The sequence below is a fragment of the Caretta caretta genome, chromosome 2 (genome assembly GCF_965140235.1).
Source record: "Caretta caretta isolate rCarCar2 chromosome 2, rCarCar1.hap1, whole genome shotgun sequence".
In the NCBI taxonomy this organism is placed as follows: domain Eukaryota; kingdom Metazoa; phylum Chordata; order Testudines; family Cheloniidae; genus Caretta; species Caretta caretta.
In genome coordinates this window covers 79,774,741-79,795,485 of record NC_134207.1, presented here as the reverse complement: position 1 = coordinate 79,795,485, position 20,745 = coordinate 79,774,741, and the positions used below count along the sequence as shown (strand labels likewise).

At 41.3% G+C, this 20,745-nt stretch overlaps 1 long non-coding RNA gene across 1 annotated transcript in view; it reads right to left on the bottom strand.

Moving 5' to 3' along the window:
- Window positions 1-854: 854 nt before the first annotated feature.
- Window positions 855-20,745, bottom strand: part of LOC142070780 (uncharacterized) — a 75,682-nt gene continuing 55,791 nt past the window's right edge. Inside the window, exon 3 of the long non-coding RNA XR_012666714.1 lies at window positions 855-991. This is a non-coding gene — a long non-coding RNA (uncharacterized LOC142070780). The remainder of the gene's footprint in view (window positions 992-20,745) is intronic.

The following is a 20,745-nucleotide window of genomic DNA, read 5'->3' as shown; positions in this document are numbered from 1 at the left end:
TAAAGGACTGAACACACTCCCACTGGAATCAATGAATAGACTCCCCTTGAATACAGTGGGAGCTGTACACTTTGGGCAAGATTCACCAAGTAATTTAAGCATGGTGGTGCTCAGTGTAACTCTTCCTAATTTTGGGGCACCTAGAAAAGCACCAGGAGTCACAAAGCTTGAGTTAGGTATCTAGGCTCTCCATACAAGGAGTGGGGCGATACAGGGACCTAAGAATGGGGGATGCAGAAAAGCCTGCACACTTTGAGGGTCCTGGCCCAAACTAGCCAATGGGAGGTGCCAAGCTGAAGGAGGTGTGCTAAGTCCCATCTCTCTCTCAGAGATAGACACTCAATCCCAGGCTGCAGGGAGATGCCTATCTCTGCTTGGGCTTCTCAGCTATAAACCATCTCTTGGTGTTAGGCACCAAGAAGCCCAGGGCATGCGGGGAGGCGGTGCTGTTGGTGGCCTCTCTCTGTCCCAATGATTCTTTCATTGTTTATCCAAAGTGCAACACCTTCAACATTGGGTGAGAGAGAAATACTAGAGCACTCACCTGGCAGGTGGGAGACCCAGGATCCTGTCCCCTTGCACCAGTGAATTTTTAAAATTAGCTATTCACAGTGGAACAGTTTCAAAAAGAGAGACTGAGGGAGCCTTATATTAGACTACCCCACAGCCCAGTGGTTAGAGCATTCACTTGATTGTTGAGAGACCCCTGTTCAAATCCCTTCTGTCCCTCAGGTGGAAGGGGACACTTGAACTATGGGTCTCCCACATTCCAGATGAGTACCCTAACCACTGGATTAAAGGTTATGAGATAGGTCACCTTCCTCCCCCTGGCCATTTTGTGTAAGCTCACCTGTAAGAGCCCAGTCCGATAGGTGAGGTTTGACTACACTTCCTGGATTGGGTCCTGCACATGAGTTAGCTGAAGGAACTCCCAACGTCTCCTGGTTTGTTCATTGCTCTGGGGTGTAGGCATCCAGACATCTGGTGGGATCTGTAGAAACACAGGTGTCTCGTGAACTTATACTGCAAAATTTAGACGCTGAATGTGTGATGTTATCTGATTAAAATATGACCATGTAGATCATTGTTGCAACTACTTTATATATTTGCAGCAAATCTTGTACAAAGGTTGTCAAGTAAGGTGTTTATGCAAAGGTTATGATTTGCTGGTTATGATTATGCTGTCTGTATGCACATATCATTTTTGTATTTGAAGTTATAAGTATTGACTCTATACCTGGATTTCAGATGTACCACCCACAAGGTAGCTAGCCAGCACATCTTGGAGGGACTATTCAAATTAAGTGGCTCATCAAGAAACACTTGGTTGACAATGGACAATGGGAGACGCCCATCTGTCGTGTAAACGTGCTGTCTGGAGTGGAGGTAATGGCTTCCTGCAATGACTGAGGGAAATTGAGCATGAACATGTGACTTGCCCATGTGACTCCAAACTCCATCTTGTTGCTGTAATTTTCCACAGTAAGAACAATGGGATGCCCTCCACATGGCAAAAGCTTTAAAAGACCCTGGAAACACCTCCATTTGGGTGTCAATCCTGTTTCTTACCTCTGGAGAAACTTTGCTACAAACTGAAGCTCTGAACAAAGGACTGAATGACTGAATGTGGATGTACTCCAGAGACTTGACTTAAGCCAACAGTTTATTCCAGCCCTGCTACAAGCCTGAACCAAGAACTTGCCATCACTGTATGTACTTGATTCCTTTAACCAGTTTTAACTCACCTTTCTTTCTTTCTTTTTATGAATAAACCTTTATATTTTAGATACTAAAGGATTGGCATCAGTGTGATTTTTGGGTAAGATCTAAGTTATATATTGACCTGGGTGTGTGGCTAGTCCTTTGGGATCAGAAGAACCTATTATTTGATGAGACTGGTTGTAAAGAACCACTCATCTCTGAATCCAGTGTTTTTGGTGGTGATGTAAGAACTGAAATGCCTAAGGAAACTGCCTTTATGTTTTCTTGTTAGCCAGTGTGGTGAAACAGAAGTTTACCTTTGTTGCTGGTTTGGTATATCCTAATGGGGATTAGCTACCAGTCTTGGGGTGTATCTGCCCTATTTCTCAGCAGTTCATCCTGAATTTGGCATTCTCAGTTGTGACCCATTAAGGCACTGTCACAGAGGTGTAGTCGAGCAGGATAGTATGCAGAACTTATTGCCCTGAAACACTGGTGGTGATTTTGGATGAGTTTTAACTGTGGTGGCTAGAGAACAGACAGAGTGGTTACTGGTTTGTTATTTTCCGTTTTCTTATTTTGGGAAAGAGAAGTAGGGACAGAAAAGTAGGAAAATGAATGATAGTGAAGTTATCAAAAAGTTGGAGCTGCACAGGTTGCATGTGTCCCAGTCCCTTAATCATTTTTGTTGCCCTCCGCTGGACGCTTTCCAATTTTTCCACAGCCTTCTTGTAGTGTGGGGCACAAAACTGGACACAGTACTCCAGATGAGGCCTCACCAATGTCGAATAGAGGGGAACGATCACGTCCCTCGATCTGCTCGCTATGCCCCTACTTATACAGCCCAAAATGCCATTGGCCTTCTTGGCAACAAGGGCACACTATTGACTCATATCCAGCTTCTCGTCCACTGTAACCCCTAGGTCCTTTTCCGCAGAACTGCTGCCTAGCCATTCGGTCCCTAGTCTGTAGCAGTGCATTGGATTCTTCGGTCCTAAGTGCAGGACTCTGCACTTGTCCTTGTTGAACCTCATCAGATTTCTTTTAGCCCAATCCACTAATTTGTTTAGGTCCCTCTGTATCCTATCCCTACCCTCCAGCATATTTACCTCTCCTCCCAGTTTAGTGTCATCTGAAAACTTGCTGAGGGTGCAATCCACACCATCCTCCAGATCATTAATGAAAGTATTGAACAAAACCGGCCTGAGGACCGACCCTTGGGGCACTCATGATTCATCCTAGGATATTCAACTTGTTTTACAAAAGGTGGGTAAGTACTTAAACGTGGTCTGCACATCCCCACTAATTCTGAATAGCTTTATAGCCAGTTCTTCTTTAAACCAATTTTAAAATTTTCTGCAGTTTTATTGTAGACCAGGCTCCAGCCACTCTGAAATGTTTATATTGAACTGGCACCAGGGCAATTTTCTTAAAGTTAAATCATCAGCATAAAAGTTTACATTACCTTGACTATCAGCACAGAGATGGATTGAATCCATCTGCCTACATAAATGAAAATATCTGTGTCTTCATTTTAAATTGACACTTTTTCCCTCAGGTCAGCCGCAACATTGAAGTGAGGTTGTTGTGTAACCACATACTTATCTAAAGAAAAAAGCCCTGAACAGAGCTATGGAGAGCCATATGTGCACTGAGCAGAGAGCCACAGGGGGAGTATTAGTGAGATATATAATTAGTAAGTTTTAAAAAATATACCAAGGTTATCTTCTAATTTTAAATAATGCACCCATTACAATTATGATTTCCACCAAATATGTGTTGGTTTCTATCTTAGGATTCCAGCAACTTTCCTTGTTGAATGCATTCTAATTACTCACCCTGTAGTTATATTGACTTTAACATCCTTCTGGACAAGTTTGTACCAAGTTTGTACCATAGTTTCAAATTACACTTAAGGAATTCATCTTGACTCCTTAATTCATCATTATCAAAACTTCCAATCCACAATAACTCCAACAGAATGAAGAATTCCTTTTTCTTTATGCTGCACAGATCAATTTCGGCCCTGAATTACAATTCTGACAACTCCATTGAGTTCACCCAGGGTGGAAAGCCAGACTTAGATTTGGATACATGCCACCTCTTAGGAGAAAAGAACAGTCATATACAGCTGATTTAATTTGTTCAGGCCTTATGATGAATAGTCATCTTAAAATGAATGCACTGCCCAGGCTCTTGAGACATAAAAAGCTTTACAATTTTAAAAGTCTATTATTTTATTTTAGCATTTTTACAGTTGATCCCTTTCCATGCCGTACACTGAATTCAACAAAAAGAACGAGGAGTACTTGTGGCACCTTAGAGACTAACAAATTTATATTATAAATTATTATAAAATTATAACTATTTGCAAACTGGACACTATTAAATTAGGCTAGAATAAAGACTAGAAGTGGATGAGTCATTACACAAACGAAAAACTATTTCCTCATGCTAATTTTTCCCCTACTGTTACTCACACCTTCTTGTCAACTGTTTGAAATGGGCCATCCTGATTATGACTACAAAAGTTTTTTTTCTCCTGCTGATAATAGCCCACCTTAATTGATTAGTCTTGTTAGAGTTGGTATGGCAACCCCCATTTTTTCATGTTCTCAGTGTATATATATATATATCTCTTCCGACTGTATTTTCCACTGCATTCATCTGATGAAGTGCGTTCTAGCCCACGAAAGCTTATGCCCAAATAAATGTGTTAGTCTCTAAGGTGCCACAAGGACTCCTCATTCTTTTTGCTGATACAGACTAACATGGCTACCACTCTGAAACTGTATTCAACAGAATCTTCCATAAGAAAAGATTCATAGTATAAGTCCAACAATTGTGCAGAAATAAAATGTACGAGAGTATATTTGTACTAGCTACACTGTTCACAAGTACAAGTAAAGCATGCTGAACATGGCTAATTGTTTTGGTGCTGCCTAAATACTTGGTATAAAAGGCTAAAAGCCATGGCCAGTGCTGCTCGATGTAATGGATGTGTCACCTATGAAGTACAACAAAGGCTAACAGCAAAGGGGTCTAAGCAATATATTAAGCTTGGCAGGATTCAGTTTAAATCATTAGTTGTCGGTAAATGTGTATTTCCCTTGACACAGAAATTAACCAAAACCCCCCCCCAAAACCCATTAACAACAGTTGACACGGACAGCCTCCCCTGCACCTAACACCCAGAAGGATTCAGTGTCCCTGGCCCCACAGCCATGTAGATAGGCTTCAGCAACCCCGCTATCATGGCTCCGCTCACTCACTCATTAGCTGGGAGTGCAGAGGCCATCCCTGGGCAGGAGCCATTCAGCAGTAGGGTGGCCTCCCAAATGGCCGGGGGCCAGTCCTCCTCCCCACAGCCAGGGCTGGGGGGGTCTCTCCTCCATCAAGCAGGACTGCAGCATCCCCTGCATCTTGCCCTTGCATGTCTTGGGACCCTCGGCTGCACTGGGAGCCTCCTGCAGCCCTGCTGTCAGCACTGCCCGAATCCTACATCCCTTATTTTCCCATAACTGTGAAAATTCAGAGATCAAAATTGAAAAAAATGCTTAAAAATAAAAATCGATATTATCCCACGTTACAAAAATATAATAATCAAATTCTGCCAAGGCTAAACATATTGTTGCACCTTTTTGGCCTGAGCAGTTAGACTCTATTTGGGCCTTGCCGGATTGTTTCCGAGTCAGATATTTCTTGGGTGCAATCTTGTTTATTTACAAGAATATACACAAAGTCCTGTTTCCCTGAACACAGTAGAAACAAATAACATCAGGCAGTTTCCTTGTTCAGAAATCCAAGCTTGTCTTTCCAGCTAGTAACATACTTGTAGGAAGCTCTGTATCTTGGCTCACTCAGTGCCACATTCATAAACATCTCTCACTTCACTCTCAGGCTTTGTCTACACTGACAAGTGAACAACAAAACTTTTGTCATTCAGAGGTGTTAAAAAACACTCTCCCTGAAAGACAAAAGTTTTTTCAAGGAAAAGCAACAGTGTGAACATTGCTTTGTTGGCAGGAGCACTTTCCTGCCAACAAAGCTACTGACACTCATTAGGGGTGGAAGTTTTTTGTTGGTGGGAGAGTGGCTACACTGGGCACCTTTTAGTGGCACGGCTCTAGTGGAACAGCTGTATCGCTAAAAGCTGCGTAGTGTAGACAAAGCCTCACAAACAGGCACACCGCATTGCAATCAATCAGTCCCCTAGTCCCTGCGTTTTACAATCAGTCCATGGAAACGCCTTTGCCCACCTGGCTAGATTCTGATTCAGCTTGCCATACAGCCATTTGTCTTGGATGGTGGCTCCCTATTGTTCCAGCTATCACTACATAATGGGACATTTAATTGCTCCTCCTATTTAACCTGAAAGAAAGGTGCTTAGCACACCCATTGTTTTTAATGAGGTCTGCAAATGTCTATAGATCAAAAACCCACTTGAGAGCTATCACTAACACCTTCAGCATAACAATATTTATCGAGCACTTTTCATCCAGAGGGATTTCAAAGTATTTTATAAATAAAGGGCCAAATTCAACTTTCAGACTTTGTCTATGCTTCAGTCTCCCCACTCCCCTAAAATTAATGTTTAAAATCAAATTTACACAAGTTAAGAGGAAAGGTACTGTACATCTGGGGCCAGGCTTGAGTTATGAGGGATTACAAGTATTGGTTTACAAGGTTCACATGATACATACATAGTACATAACCAGCATAAACCCAGATTGGGGTGCGGGAGTTTTTAAAATGTCAGTGGAGAAGTGGTTACCACTACTGGTGCAATTCCATTGGTGGTAACAATGGTGGGAATGCTAGTGTAGTCAAGGCTCCAGTGTAGCATAGACCTGCCTTGTGCAGTATTAAGTTTACATAGTGGTCAAAAAGCCAGTGGGTGCCTGATGCTCTGTCTACATTAAAGCTCTCCCTACTGTTACCACTGGTGGTGTGGTGATAGCGGGGAGTATTAGGTGAAAATAGCCCTGTGAAGAGTGGCCCGCACCTGAAGTGCCGCCTAGTGGTCAGGCAAGGGCATGGCAAGTGGTCCCCCTTCCTGATGTCTCCCCTTTCCTCCAGAACTCAGTCCTGTGAGATGGGTCTCTTCTTTTGCTGCTCACCCTTCTGGCCAGGTCCTGCAATGCAGTCCACCCCTTTCAGGGCATGTGTGCACATAATGGAGAAGTCTTTTGGTACCTGCAAAGGCTTTCTCCTTAGCTTCAGGTCTGGACCTTGTGTATTCAGGGCTTTCCCCAACTGCATACCTTGCTGAGGAGTAGACTTTTTTTTGTTGTCCCACCTTTTGGCGTTGGTAGAGGAACCTGAGCCCACGCTCTCCACTGGGCTCCAATCCAGGGCCCAGTGGTGAGCAGCTAAGTTCTACACCTAAGGGTGCTAAATAGCTACCTGTCTGGATCACTTCCTTCCTGAGCTCCCCTTTTCTCCAGCAGGGTAAATTTAAAGAACTGAACAGAAAATAAAGTTTCTGACCTTCCCACAAAGTCACCAGTCTCTCCTTTGCAGGCTTGATTTAGTCATGTGGTCAGCGCTCAGGCAACAAGAGCTCCTGGCCTATTACTTCCTCAAAGAGTGGAGGGGTCTGTCCCCTTCCACTGCTTACTCCTTTTGAGCAGCTCAGCTTCCCCTTTTAAGCTCCGCCTCCAGGTTGTGCAGGCTTTGCAGGTGCAGCTGGGTGCGGAAGCTTGGGGCCAGAGCTTCTCCTTAACTCCTTGTTCTCCACTGTGGCATTTGTACACCCCATCACTGGGTCTTTACATCAAGATGGAGTGAATAACCCATGGAAAATAATTTATTCAACACATTTCACCTCTTTGTCCATGGTATATTCTTCTCAATTTAACGTATTTGAAACCATTCACTGAAAAATTGAAGCAAATAATTCTCGGTCTGTAAATAGTAAGAAAACAGCTTGGTGTGAGTATTCAAAATTTCTTCTGTTTTGGTTAGGTTTGATTGGCTGTATTGGTCACATGGGACATTTCTGTTCTCCGAATGGGTGAATGTAGCTTTTAGAATTGGGTTTCCACTGTGTATACACATATTCATTTACAACGATACATTTCAGTGTGTACTCTTGCTAGTAAAGTTATCACTAGAACAGTAAAAGATGTCAAAGCCAATTTCTTTAAAATCAAACAAATATTCATTCACCACATACAGCCATATGTGAGATGGAATATTGAAGCTTTGCTGTGGAAACAGCATCTATTTTTAAAGGAGAGATGAGCAATAACTTCTCAAAATGAAGTTATATGGGAAATTCTATACTAAATTTTTAGAAGTTATTTCCTAAGTTACAAAGCTTTCAGTGAAGACCAACTTTCTCACAGGTTTTGGCAAACAATCAATCTATTGCTTGAGTCTGCATAGGTCTGGTGAAAACCCTGTAATAACTAATAGTGAATGGTGTAAAAATCTATTGGTTTTTTCCTTTAAATTTTTTTTTAAATTGCTCTTTACACCTAAAGTTTAGTTGCACTCTGTTAGAAGGACAAACACCTAGCAAAAGTAAAAGTCTTTACTAGGATAACTTAAAAGTAAACATCCTGCATAAATAGATTCATTTTTATCAGATGATGGATAAGAAACTCAAGTCAAAACGTTTTTTCAGTTCTCTTGAGGACTGAAAAATACACTTTTACCTGGATATTTTTTCCTTGTAACCTTTTCAGCTAATAGTGTACAGATGACTATTACAAATTTCACTTGCAGCAGATTCAAGACAAGATAACATCATCATCCATCTTCTTGATGAACCTCAACATTTTATCTGCAGAGTGGAGCTGGGTACAAAATCGAGCATGTCATGCATCTGTGGAGCTCTCCATGAAGGAAGTGCAACTGAAGGTTACAAAACTTTTTAAGCCAACTTTTAAGCTACCATCTGGAGCCTATTTAATGATTGCTGAACACATCTGCCATGATCAGACATGCCTAAAATTAAGACAAAACTGAGCCAGTGTGACTTTTTATTTTAAGACAAGAACTTGATGCCACATGAACAACCAAGAGCCTCAGACTGAGAGGCTTTGCCTTTCATGTCGAAGACAGCAGTAGTCCAAATCTAGCCAAGGGTGGTAGTCAGTGAAAGGCATTACCAGGTAAGAGCTGTTTGATAGTCTTAGCCCAGCTTCTAGTGAACAAAACATCCACATTACAAAACCCCACCCTCACAAATGACAGCACTATTGTCAGCCTCATTAGACAGGACAAGGGAGATTTTGGGATTACAGTATATAATGGTTAATGTACTTCTATAATATGTGGGAACACAAATAGTTGCAATTCCTGAAAGCAGGAATAGATCATATGTGATGAAAATGCATGTTATTAGCTACATGATTCTTTCTTTTGCTAGAGCATGCATGCCAGCCCTGTCTGTACAAATGATGGCCATAATATGACATAATACTGTCTGTTAGATGATGGTTAAAATGTAATTAAAGGGAGAAGTTTTACATGACTGCACCATTAACTTGATGATTACTGAATTAAACAAGAGAACAGATGCTTTCATGTTTGCTTACTCTATTCAATTTTCATATGTTGGTACAATGCCATGGTCAGTATTATTACGCTCCATGTAGGAAAAGATAAACAATATATTAAAAGCTTTTTCATTAGTTAATTATGTTGCATAATACCCAATATTTGCATTTGGAGATAAGCAATAGATGCCTTGTATGAAACTGTAAGTCATAGGATTTCTAGCCAATAGAAATTCCTTTAATGACATGCCCAATATATTTTTGTGTCTGGAGGGCAAGTCTGACTTTGAAATATTTCTTTAATTCACTGCACAGGGCACAAAAGTGACCCAAATCCCCTAAGATTTCCATGTTAGCTGTAGACCAGTCTATCTTCAAGGCCAAAAGGTAATGCCCAATAGACTGTGCACTGTGTCTTCTGCTTGAGGAGATTTTAAGGCACGTTGAATTTCTTATCCTAAGGGATACCATGACTCTGTCCAGTCCAGAGCAAATGGAATTATAAGGTAGTTGCCTTTGGCCTCGTGTTCTGGAGAAGATTCCTGAAAATCATTACAAAGTGGGTTTTTTTAGAAAATATAGCTTGCCAAACATGTCCGCACTTGAAAGAATAGTATATAAAGCTATTATCGAAATCAGTTTTTTAGCAGAATCTTCAGCTACTGATTAAAATAAAGAAAAACATGTTTGTGTACAAAGCTCCCACCAAATGCTCATTTCTGCTGTTTCAGAATTCAGAGATTCATATCTAAAACTTTATGGACAGCACGTATCCTTCTATTTCTCTTCAGCAATTTTAGCAAACTGTGGGATTTGTTACATTGCATGTGATTTGTACATTTTCTCTTGCTGTCTAGAAATTGCTCATTTTCAGCAGAATCTAGACATTTGTATCTTTCCTATACAAAGCTCTTCATCTTGAAAATCCCACTAACATCTAAGAGATTTTTAAGCAAACTGAGACCACATTATATCTGTGAAAATATCTCCTTGACTGTTCCCTATCGACTGAGACTGACATATTCTTGTGTCATCAGTCTATTGAATGCTTCATAATTACTCCATTTTTATTTGCTGTAGCTTTTTGAAAATTTTAAACAAGTATCTTGTCCCTTTAAGAATTCATTCAAAGTAAGAAACTAACTGAAAAAGTAATAAGATGATTATACATACAGAATACCAGTACAAGTAAAGTAAAAGATTGGCCCAAACCTTAATTTTAGTAAAAGGAAACAAAATTTTGTCATTAAAGAAACACTAAGATTGTGAGATCAAGCATTTAAAAAAGTTAGGAAGTTTCAAAAGTTAAGGTTACTCTAGCAATGTTAACTTGACTGTGTTGCACATCCTGTATATTTTTGGTATGCACTAATAAAAAAGAACAAATATATTCAGTTTTATATTTAACATTGGGGAATAGAGGCAGGTTTGAGCAGAAACCTGTCAGTTGTAGTAATACCCCTTTAAATAGTTTGGAAGCTATCTAATGGCCTCTCTTGTTCTATTGCATAAGCCATCTGAACCCTAGCAGAGCAGCAATGTATGTATGTAGTTAAACCTTGTATATTTGTATAGTTAGTAAACATGGTTATTTGAAACTTAACTGTGTCCGTGTCGTTTCCTCATATTCTTAACGTTGTACGTAGAGCAAAGACACAACATCAGTACACTTGGCAACTAATTCCAGCTTTGCCAACAACCTGCCTGAGGATGCCTTCTTTGTGTTTCAGTTTTTCAATCTGTAAATTCGAAATGATAGTGCTCCGTATGCCTACTGTATCTGTCTCTCTGCCTTTTGTACTTCACCAGTGACTTAATCTCATCCTACCAACCAGCCACTGTGTGCTTTTGAGCAGAGGTAGCCCCATGACAAGAGAAGAAGAAAAAAGTAGGATGGTTTGAATTCAAGCTACATCAGAGGGGACTTCAGCCTTTGGGCAAACTAATATTTACTGAATTTTGTTTATAAACAAAAATATTATTTCACCAATTCTTTTCCATTTGGTTTCACTGAAGGTATTTATAATTTTGTAATAACAGCAGAGACTCACACTTTGCTTCTACCCGTGCCCGCTCGGTTGCAATGGTAATGTCTGTGATGCCATAAATACAGCAGTATGGGGTCTCTACAAGAACAATTCATACATGCCATACTTGCACCTTTCCCCTGACACCAGTCAGGCCGTCAACTCCACCTGACATGTCACTCACCAATGAGACTGCAGGGAGGCAGCAAAATTTTCTCTCATCCCCGCCCTGGGTGTGAGGAGCCGTTTAGGGACTGCTGAGAAAGCAGCCAGGTCTGCCCCCTTTTCCTCACTCTCACTGTTCCAACTACTGGCTCCCTAGCTCTAGCTGTGCCTCTTATGTTCACAAAGCAGGATAGGCTGTGGGGAGGAATGACAGAGAATAAGAAGAAGGTCACCAGTCAAGGGTGCCTCATATTTGCCTACCCACCTCTTAGCTCTCGTCTGTTCTAAGTGTAGCATATTTTCATCTGCTGCCAGGAGGCGGCCATAAGGAAAATGACAATGTGTGTGTTTGTGGGTGAGAGTGAAAGGGCTTGGTTGGATGAACGAGGAGGTTAGGTGGGAGTGTGGAAGAAAAGACCAGGAAGGGGAAATAATGGATATCAGGGGGAAGATGAGGAGCAAGAACAGGAGAGAAATATGGGCAGAGAGAAAACAAACCAATAAATGGGGGGGGGGGCGGGAGGGGGAGGACTAGGGAATGAGCAAAGAGATACAGCAGTGGAGAAAGAGGAGATGGGAGGGAGAGAACAGAAGAGTGGTAAGGAAACACTGAAAGATATATCAGAAAAAGTTTGCCCATGTTGACAAAAAAAAGCAACTCCAGGAATCACATAGAACTCAGTAACTCTGCAAATAGAAGATGGGCCATGGCTGAAGGAGCAGGCCCCAGTTTACTTAAGTGTTTAAGTTTGACATGTTTGAAAATTAGAATTAAGGCTAAGATTTTGTCATGGGTATTTTTATTAAAAGTCGTGGATAGGATGTGGGCAATAAACAATGAATCATGGATTTATTGAAGTCTAAGCCCTGGCACCCTGGGCTTCAAGCCTCAGACCCAGTGCCCTGGGGCTGAAGTTGCAGAGGTCACGTAAAATCTCAGAATCCATGACCTCTGTGACCGACTCGTAGCCTTAATTATAATTGGTCTCCCCTGTAATGCCTTAAACCAAGTCTCTTTCACATGGATCCTTGAAAAGCACACACAGAATGAAAAATCCCAATTGGCAACTGCTAACAAAGAATATCGAATGTGTTCAGGTTACAGAGACCTTCAGAGCACACGTTTGTAGACTTTGGCTTAGCACTCTCTGAGTCCAAGCCCTGATAGCATTTTCAGAGATAGATCTTAAGTGGAAACCCAGATCCCATGTACTAGTAGAAGTAATGAACAGGGCAATGAATAGGAAAGGTGTGATGACATAACCCTGGTTAACTCTCTGCATTTTTATCATTTAAGAGTTTCTTTTTATTTTGCTTCCCTGCAGAGGATACCCCTGTTGATGTTGAATGCATGATGCCCATCTATTATAACGGTGCTACACTTGCTCAGGGGCTGCCTATTCATAGACTACATAGAAAAGGCCTGATCTTGCTGATCCATTCTTGGGCCAAACTTGCAACTTCCAAAACTGTGGGACCGAGCCCAATATTAACATGGATGGAAAAACAAACTACGCAGGTGAATGAACCCAATGGATTCTTTTCTGCTACTGTGGTGCAGTACAGTTGGGATGATGAAAATAAATTCCTCACAGTGAAAGTTTCAGTAGCATATGTTAAAATTTCTGGAACGACTAACCACCTGAAAAACTAAATAAAATGGGCAGCAAAGAGTTACAGAGGGGTCTAATATCCAGAAAGTGCTGAGCCTCAGCCTCTGAAAATTCAGATTCCTTTAAGGGGTCTTAAAATTGGGCACCCAAAATCACTTTTGAACATTGAGGTCATTACAGTTTGAGTTTGTTGTTTTACTTCTTATAACAAAAAGAAAAGGAGTACTTGTGGCACCTTAGAGACTAACCAATTTATTTGAGCATGAGCTTTCGTGAGCTACAGCTCACTTCATCGGATGCATACCGTGGAAACTGCAGCAGACATTATATACACACAGAGACCATGAAACAATACCTCCCACCACCCCACTGTCCTGCTGGTAATAGCTTATCTAAAGTGATCATCAAGTTGGACCATTTCCAGCACAAATCCAGGTTTTCTCACCCTCCGCCCCGCCCCCACACAAACTCACTCTCCTGCTGGTAATAGCCCATCCAAAGTGACCACTCTCTTCACAATGTGTATGATAATCAAGGTGGGCCATTTCCTGCACAAATCGAGGTTCTCTCACCCCCTCACCCCCCTCCAAAAACCACACACACAAACTCACTCTTCTGCTGGTAATAGCTTATCCAGAGTGACCACTCTCCCTACAATGTGCATGATAATCAAGGTGGGCCAATCTCTCTGGTCACGCAATCACAGACATGAAGGTCGCTATCTTAAAACAAAAAAACTTCAAATCCAGACTCCAGCGAGAAACTGCTGAATTGGAATTCATTTGCAAATTGGATACTATTAATTTAGGCTTAAATAGAGACTGGGAGTGGCTAAGTCATTATGCAAGGTAGTCTATTTCCCCTTGTTTTTTCCTACCCCCCCCCCAGACGTTCTGGTTAAACTTGGATTTAAACTTGGAGAGCGGTCAGTTTGGATGAGCTATTGCCAGCAGGAGAGTGAGTTTGTGTGTGTGTGTGTGTCCCTGGAAAAAAAAAGGGGGGGAGGGGGTGAGAAAGCCTGGATTTGTGCTGGAAATGGCCCACCTTGATTATCATGCACATTGTAGGGAGAGTGGTCACTTTGGATAAGCTATTACCAGCAGGAGAGTGAGTTTGTGTGTGTGGTTTTTGGAGGGGGGTGAGAGAACCTGGATTTGTGCAGGAAATGGCCCACCTTGATTATCATACACATTGTGAAGAGAGTGGTCACTTTGGATGGGCTATTACCAGCAGGAGAGTGAGTTTGTGTGTGTGGGGGGGGGGGGGGGGAGAGGAGGGTGAGAAAACCTGGATTTGTGCTGGAAATGGCCCAACTTGATGATCACTTTCGATAAGCTATTACCAGCAGGACAGTGGGGTGGAAGGAGGTATTGTTTCATGATCTCTGTGTGTATATAATGTCTGCTGCAGTTTCCACTGCATGCATCCAATGAAGTGAGCTGTAGCTCACGAAAGCTCATGCTCAAATAAATTGGTTAGTCTCTAAGGGTGCCACAAGTACTCCTTTTCTTTTTGCGAATACAGACTAACACGGCTGTTACTCTGAAACCTTCTTATAACAGACACCAAACAAGGGACATCAGGAAAAATAACAGTTGTTCCGTAAGCCTAAAATGATGCAGTATTCATTTCTTTAGCATGCACTGACTTCCCTTTCAAGTTCAGTTCTAGGATGCAGTGTTTCTGAGGTAAGTGATATTTTATCCTAAAAGTGGGAGAACATCAAGTCTGGGTAGATCAGAGATAAACATGAGACAAAAATGGGAGATATGCATCATTATGAGGGGCTGTGGAGAAGTCTCAGGGGAGCAATTCTAATTGGGGAGACATTTCTGTTAGAGATAGTCTCTCTTCCTGTTTTTTTGGGAAAAAGATCTAGGAGTCTGCTGGTAAAAACTGAGCCTTGCATTTCTGAAGTAGATTCAAATGACACACTTTAAAGTGCTTTTCCAAGACAGACATAAATGTAACAAGTATAGTTTTGTGATAGTGCATTCCTGAATTAAATTTAATTGCATATTTCTTTAAACTGTACAACCACTTGGAAACAGTCATAACAACAGCAACAGCAAATCAAAGTTTGTGAGGAAACTCAGTTAAGTACTAAGATCTAATAATATACTATCTTGGCAGTAGCTGCAAAATTCTGTTTTCCTTTGCAAACAGAGTGTCACAAAATAACAGGTATCTATTATTATTCATTATATTAAATAAAAAGATATTGATTTCTACTAAAAAAGTTCCTAATATACACACACATTATTCTAAGGCTCAGAAAAACTATATGCTTTGGGTTCTGGAAACACTTCAAGGAAAGTCTTAGGCTTGGTGCTTTTTGAAAAGAACATTTTGTTTGTTTCTAGAAACAACAGCCATGAGTATAAAGGACCCTGTCCTTCCATAATTAATTTATTCCGTCCTGCCTTTACCTGATATCTTATTCAAGGAAGGACAACACACAGTATGGGACTCAAAAAACACACAACCAAAAATCCACCATGCTGCCCTGACATTTTGGTGATAATAGATTTAAAACATGGAAAGAGGATGTGGTTCTTGCCTCTTGTGCTGTCATTTAGATATATTGAAACTAGGTGTAAAATGCTACCCAATCAGAATGGAGGCAATTTACACCTATTTTTTGCACCAGTGCAGATGACTACATGAAGGACAAGAGGAAATGATGAGTCAAGGCGCCAAGTGAGTCCTTTTTCATTGGACTATTTTTCATACTGACCTAAATTTTTGGACAAAACTTGAACTAAATCATAGGCTTTTCTGCTGCTGCTTATCACTACAGTATCCGAGAACCCTGGAAAAGCAAACCTTTGCTGAGGTCTTTTCGATTATTTTTTCATTTACATGAAGCTCTGTACTTCCCAGTTTCAGATGGGGCTAGAAACAGAAATTTCAAAAATCTCATGAAACAGGATGCTGTTGCAGTATTTCCTTCCTCTCTGGAAGTAGGAAATATCAAATATTTGGGATGCTATTAGGAAACACATCCAAATGTTCAGATGCTTTTTCAAACCAAGTCAACTCTCTGAACCTTTAAGAATCACCCAGACAGTAATTTGTCTATCTACTCAGACATTTATACCCATCACCATATCTAGCCACTTCTATGCATCAAAACAGAGCGAGGATGTACTTCTATTGAAATGTTTTAGATACAGGAAATATCGAGTGTTCTGTTTATTTTGTTACTGTCATCTTTAACTCCACAGGAAATGCTATAATCTGGATTTAGGTGAGGCATAAATAGTTCTTAGGGAGATTGTCCCTTTAATAAATAGAAAAAACTTACACAGCCCAGTCCTAAGAACTTGGTCATGGACCCTACTTTCCCATAATCCTTTCTTCTCATCTTTCATATAATAGTCCTTTTGCAATGGGAGAGAAGTTGACCTAGAGTTAAAAGTTGCTCACTGGGGACCAGGCAGTGCCCTGCCTCTTGTTACAGTACCATACTAAGATGACATGAGTAGAAATGTGCACTGTAATTTTGGCTACCCTGGATATTATGAGGAGGACATGGTGCAACTCTGATACTAAGGGGGATGTTGATTTGCAATGGTCATGATGAATAGTTTTGAGAAAAATGTGTGGAAAAATATGCCACAATTAATGTTAAATAAAAGCCTGCTTGTGCCTAATACATTGAAGAATTTATCCATGAGAAAGTCATTATTAAATATAGTAGGTGCCTGTAATACTGCCAAGTTCAGAAAGAATGTATTTATGAGAGAATTACTGGAATTAGTCCCAGGGAAACTTCAATTTGCACACCCACCTTTTAAAATGCATGTGCTAAGTTTTGTGTTTACCTCATCTCTCTTTTTCAGTTCAGAACAAACTCTCCCTTGTTCCTCAACAAGCACCTACTTTGGGGCCTTCAACTTTAGCTCCATTCCAAGCATGCAGTAGTACAATACAGTTTCCACAGCACATCTTGTTAAACTGATTGCTGCTGTCTAATCCACAGGGCAAAATATACCGTTGGTAAGGGCTCATGTACCAGGTACTGTGATTTGTCTTTGAACACAATAATGGAGGAGGAAGTTGCTGTAAGAGAAAAGATAGTCTTGTGGTTAAGGCACTGAAGTGAGAGCCAGGAGATCTGGGGTGAGTTCCTGCCTCTGCTATCTTGAGCAAGTCATGTAGTCTGCCTATATCTCAATTCCCCATCTTTAAAATGGGGATGAAACTCCCCGTCTCCCACCTATGCCACAGATATATCTGGGCGGATATAGTGCCTCCTTGCCCAATCATCTCAATATTACACCCAAGGCAGAGGGGCCCTGTGTGGTCTCTTCTGAACGCTAAGAACTAACTGATTGTTATGATTGTAGCGTGATGTTTGTACAGCAAATAATCAGAGAGTTGTATAGCGTGTAGGATATTGGGTTTCAGAACTGTTGAAGTGAAACTTGTCACCCGAAGTGAGGTAGGTGTCAGGGCTAACTCGATAAGCATTGAGAACAATGAGCATCTTTGGAGACAGCCTACATTTACTGTCTGGACCAGGTGGAGACTTGAACATTTACCAAGACAACAGAACCAAGGAGAGATCTCTGAAGAGGAGGCCTCTGGGTTACAAGACAATAATCTGTAACTGTATGGGAATGAACAAAACAAAAAAGGTAAAAGATTTTATCCATTACAGAAAAGAGACTGTGCCAGCAGTCGTGTCAAGGTTCCTTCCCCACTCTGAACTCTAGGGTACAGATGTGGAGACCTGCATGAAAAAACCCCTAAGCTTATTTTTTACCAGCTTAGGTTAAAACTTCCCCAAGGTACAAACTATTTTACCTTTTGTCCCTGGACTTTATTGCTGCCACCACCAAGCATCTAACAAATATAACTTGGAAAAGTCTTTCCCCCCAAAGACCCTGCAAGCCCTACACCCCCTTTCCTGGGGAAGGCTTGATAAAAATCCTCACCAATTTGCATAGGTGAACACAGACCCAAACGCTTGGATCTTAAGAACAATGAAAAAGCAATCAGGTTCTTAAAAGAAGAATTTTAATTAAAGAAAAAGTAAAAGAATCACCTCTGTAAAATCAGGATGGTAAATACCTTACAGGGTAATCAGATTCAAAACATAGAGAATCCCTCTAGGCAAAACCTTAAGTTACAAAAAGACACAAAAACAGGAATGTACATTCCATTCAGCACAACTTATTTTATCAGCCATTTAAACAAAACAGAATCTAACGCATATCTAACTAGATTGCTTATTAACTCTTTACAGGAGTTCTGACCTGCATTCCTGCTCTGGTCCCGGCAAAAGCCACACAGACAGAGAGAACCCTTTGTTCCCCCCCAGCTTTGAAAGTATCTTGTCTCCTCATTGGTCATTTTAGTCAGGTGCCAGCAAGGTTGTCTTAGCTTCTTAACCCTTTACAGGTGAAAGGGTTTTTCCTCTGGCCAGGAGGGATTTAAAGGTGTTTCCCCTTCCCTTTATATTTATGATAGGGTGTCTCTTATGAAAGTGGCTCCCAGCTTTCTGAACTGCACAAGTGCTGCAAGGACTGACCATTTGGTGAAAAATACCTTCATAGACAGGAACCTTGCCAGTTAATAAGTACAGGCTATAGACTGAGTTTTATATTTTTCTTTTACCTGTAGCCCTATATTTCCAAACCCTTGTACTTGTGTTTATTTGAATCTGTACCTCAAGCTCCATTAAATAAACTGCAATTTGGTTTCACCATAGACACTTCTAAATGCCATGCAATAAGGAAAGAGTTGAACTGTAGTGAAACCAGTGAACGGGGGTGCACAGCTACCATGGAGGCAGCAGATTGGTGTTCATTGCAGGTGACCACAAAATAAGGGACTCGAGCATAACAAAGTGGGGTGTGTAAATTGCTAGCCTGAAAATGGAGTGCGAGAGCCCCTGGAGTCCAGAGCAGAGTGCTGATGTTTCCAGCAGCCAGTAATTGGGGAGGGTTTGCCCTGGTGGGCACAGACAAGGCTCTCTCATGGTGTAAGCAGATGGTAGTGATTCATCCCAGACATCTCAGGTAACCCCCCAAAAAGTGTCACGCCACCCTGTTATTTATTCAGACTGTGAGCTCCTCACTGCATGGACTGTCTCTTACAATGTGTACAATATAGCACAGTGGGATCTCATTTTGGGCCCTGAGGCAGGATTTTCTTTTTTTAAAAAAGCAAATGCCTTCATTGTTTGCAGCAGACCTTTGCTATTCAGCAAGGTTACAGAATTGCATCTCTTTTGTTCCATCAAGTTCTCTTCAGATTTTTTCTGAGATACAAAATATCACCATTTCCCTTCTTTCATTGGCATTGCTCAAGAGAACTTTGGCAGCATGTCCACAAAACAACAAAATGTTCTAAGGCCAGGCTCACCCCACTTCCAGAGCAGCAGCAGCAGCAGCCGCCACTCAACTGGGAATGCCAGGGAGCTGCTGGAGCAGTTGTATTGGGAAGGATAGAAGAAAAGTTGAGCTCCTCCCCTGCTGGACCTAGCACAGGGCCCCAGTGGCCATGCGCCTCTCTGAGAGAACCACACTGGGGCAGGCACTAGGCTGGGATCCCACACAATAACCCCATCCCCCAATGCACCTGCCTCCCAGCATTTCCCACTCCACAGGGAGCATCACATGAGGCTGGAGGTCTTCCAACTCTAAAGGTGGAGAAGGGAGAGAGAGAGAGAGAGATGGACCAGGTTCATTATAACCATCCCTGGGACCCAGCACATGGTGCCAGCAATTCATTCCCCTGCACTCAGATAACAGCTTTCACCCGCTACCAGGTGATATAATTAATAAGAACAGCTATACTGGGTCAGACCAATGGTCCATCTAGCCCAGCATCCTGTCTTATAACAGTGACCAATTCCAGGTGCCCCAGAGGGAATGAACGGTACAAGTAATCAAGTGATCCATCCCTGTTGTCCATTCTCAGCTCCTGGCAAACAGAGGCTAGGGACAATTCAAAGCATGGTTTTGCATCCCTGCCCATCCTGGCTAATAGCCATTGATGGACTTATTCTCCATGAACTTATTTAGTTCTTTTTGAACCCTGTTATAGTCTTGGCCTTCACAACATCTTCTGGCAAGGAGTTCCGTAGTTTGACTGCGTGTTGTGTGAAGAAATACTTCCTTTTGTTTGTTTTAAACCTGCTGCCTATTAGTTTCATTTGGTGACCCCTAGTTCTTGTGTTATGAGAAGGAGTAAACAACACTTCCTATTTACTTCTTCCACACCACTCATGATTTTATAGACTTGTAGCACAAGTAGTAGAAGCCAAAGCTGAAGGTTCAGGCTCAAGTCTTAATGATGACGATGGGAAGGTTGTTACAGCTGTAAATAACATAATTTGTTTTTACCTTTTTCCTTTAAAAAAGTCTCTAGGAAGTGACACAAAAAGTGTATGTTAAAAGGATATTATATAGGTTGTAAAATTAAGTATTCAAAAGTTAAGGAATGCCAGATTTATGGTTGCCCACACAACCTTAATTCAGCTCTCTGTACATATGCTTTATGATACAGTCTTTAATTACATGATCACATAATATTTTTTCCACAGGACTCCTGCCTCATTCAGTGCACATATATATGCACAAGGCAGCAGAATTAAGGTTGCCTGGGCAACTGTAAGTCTGGCATTTCCTAACTTTCAAGTGCTTGACTTTGCAACCTAAATTTTCTTTTAACAGCTTTTTTGGTATGGATTTAATAATTATAATGAATTATCAGCAT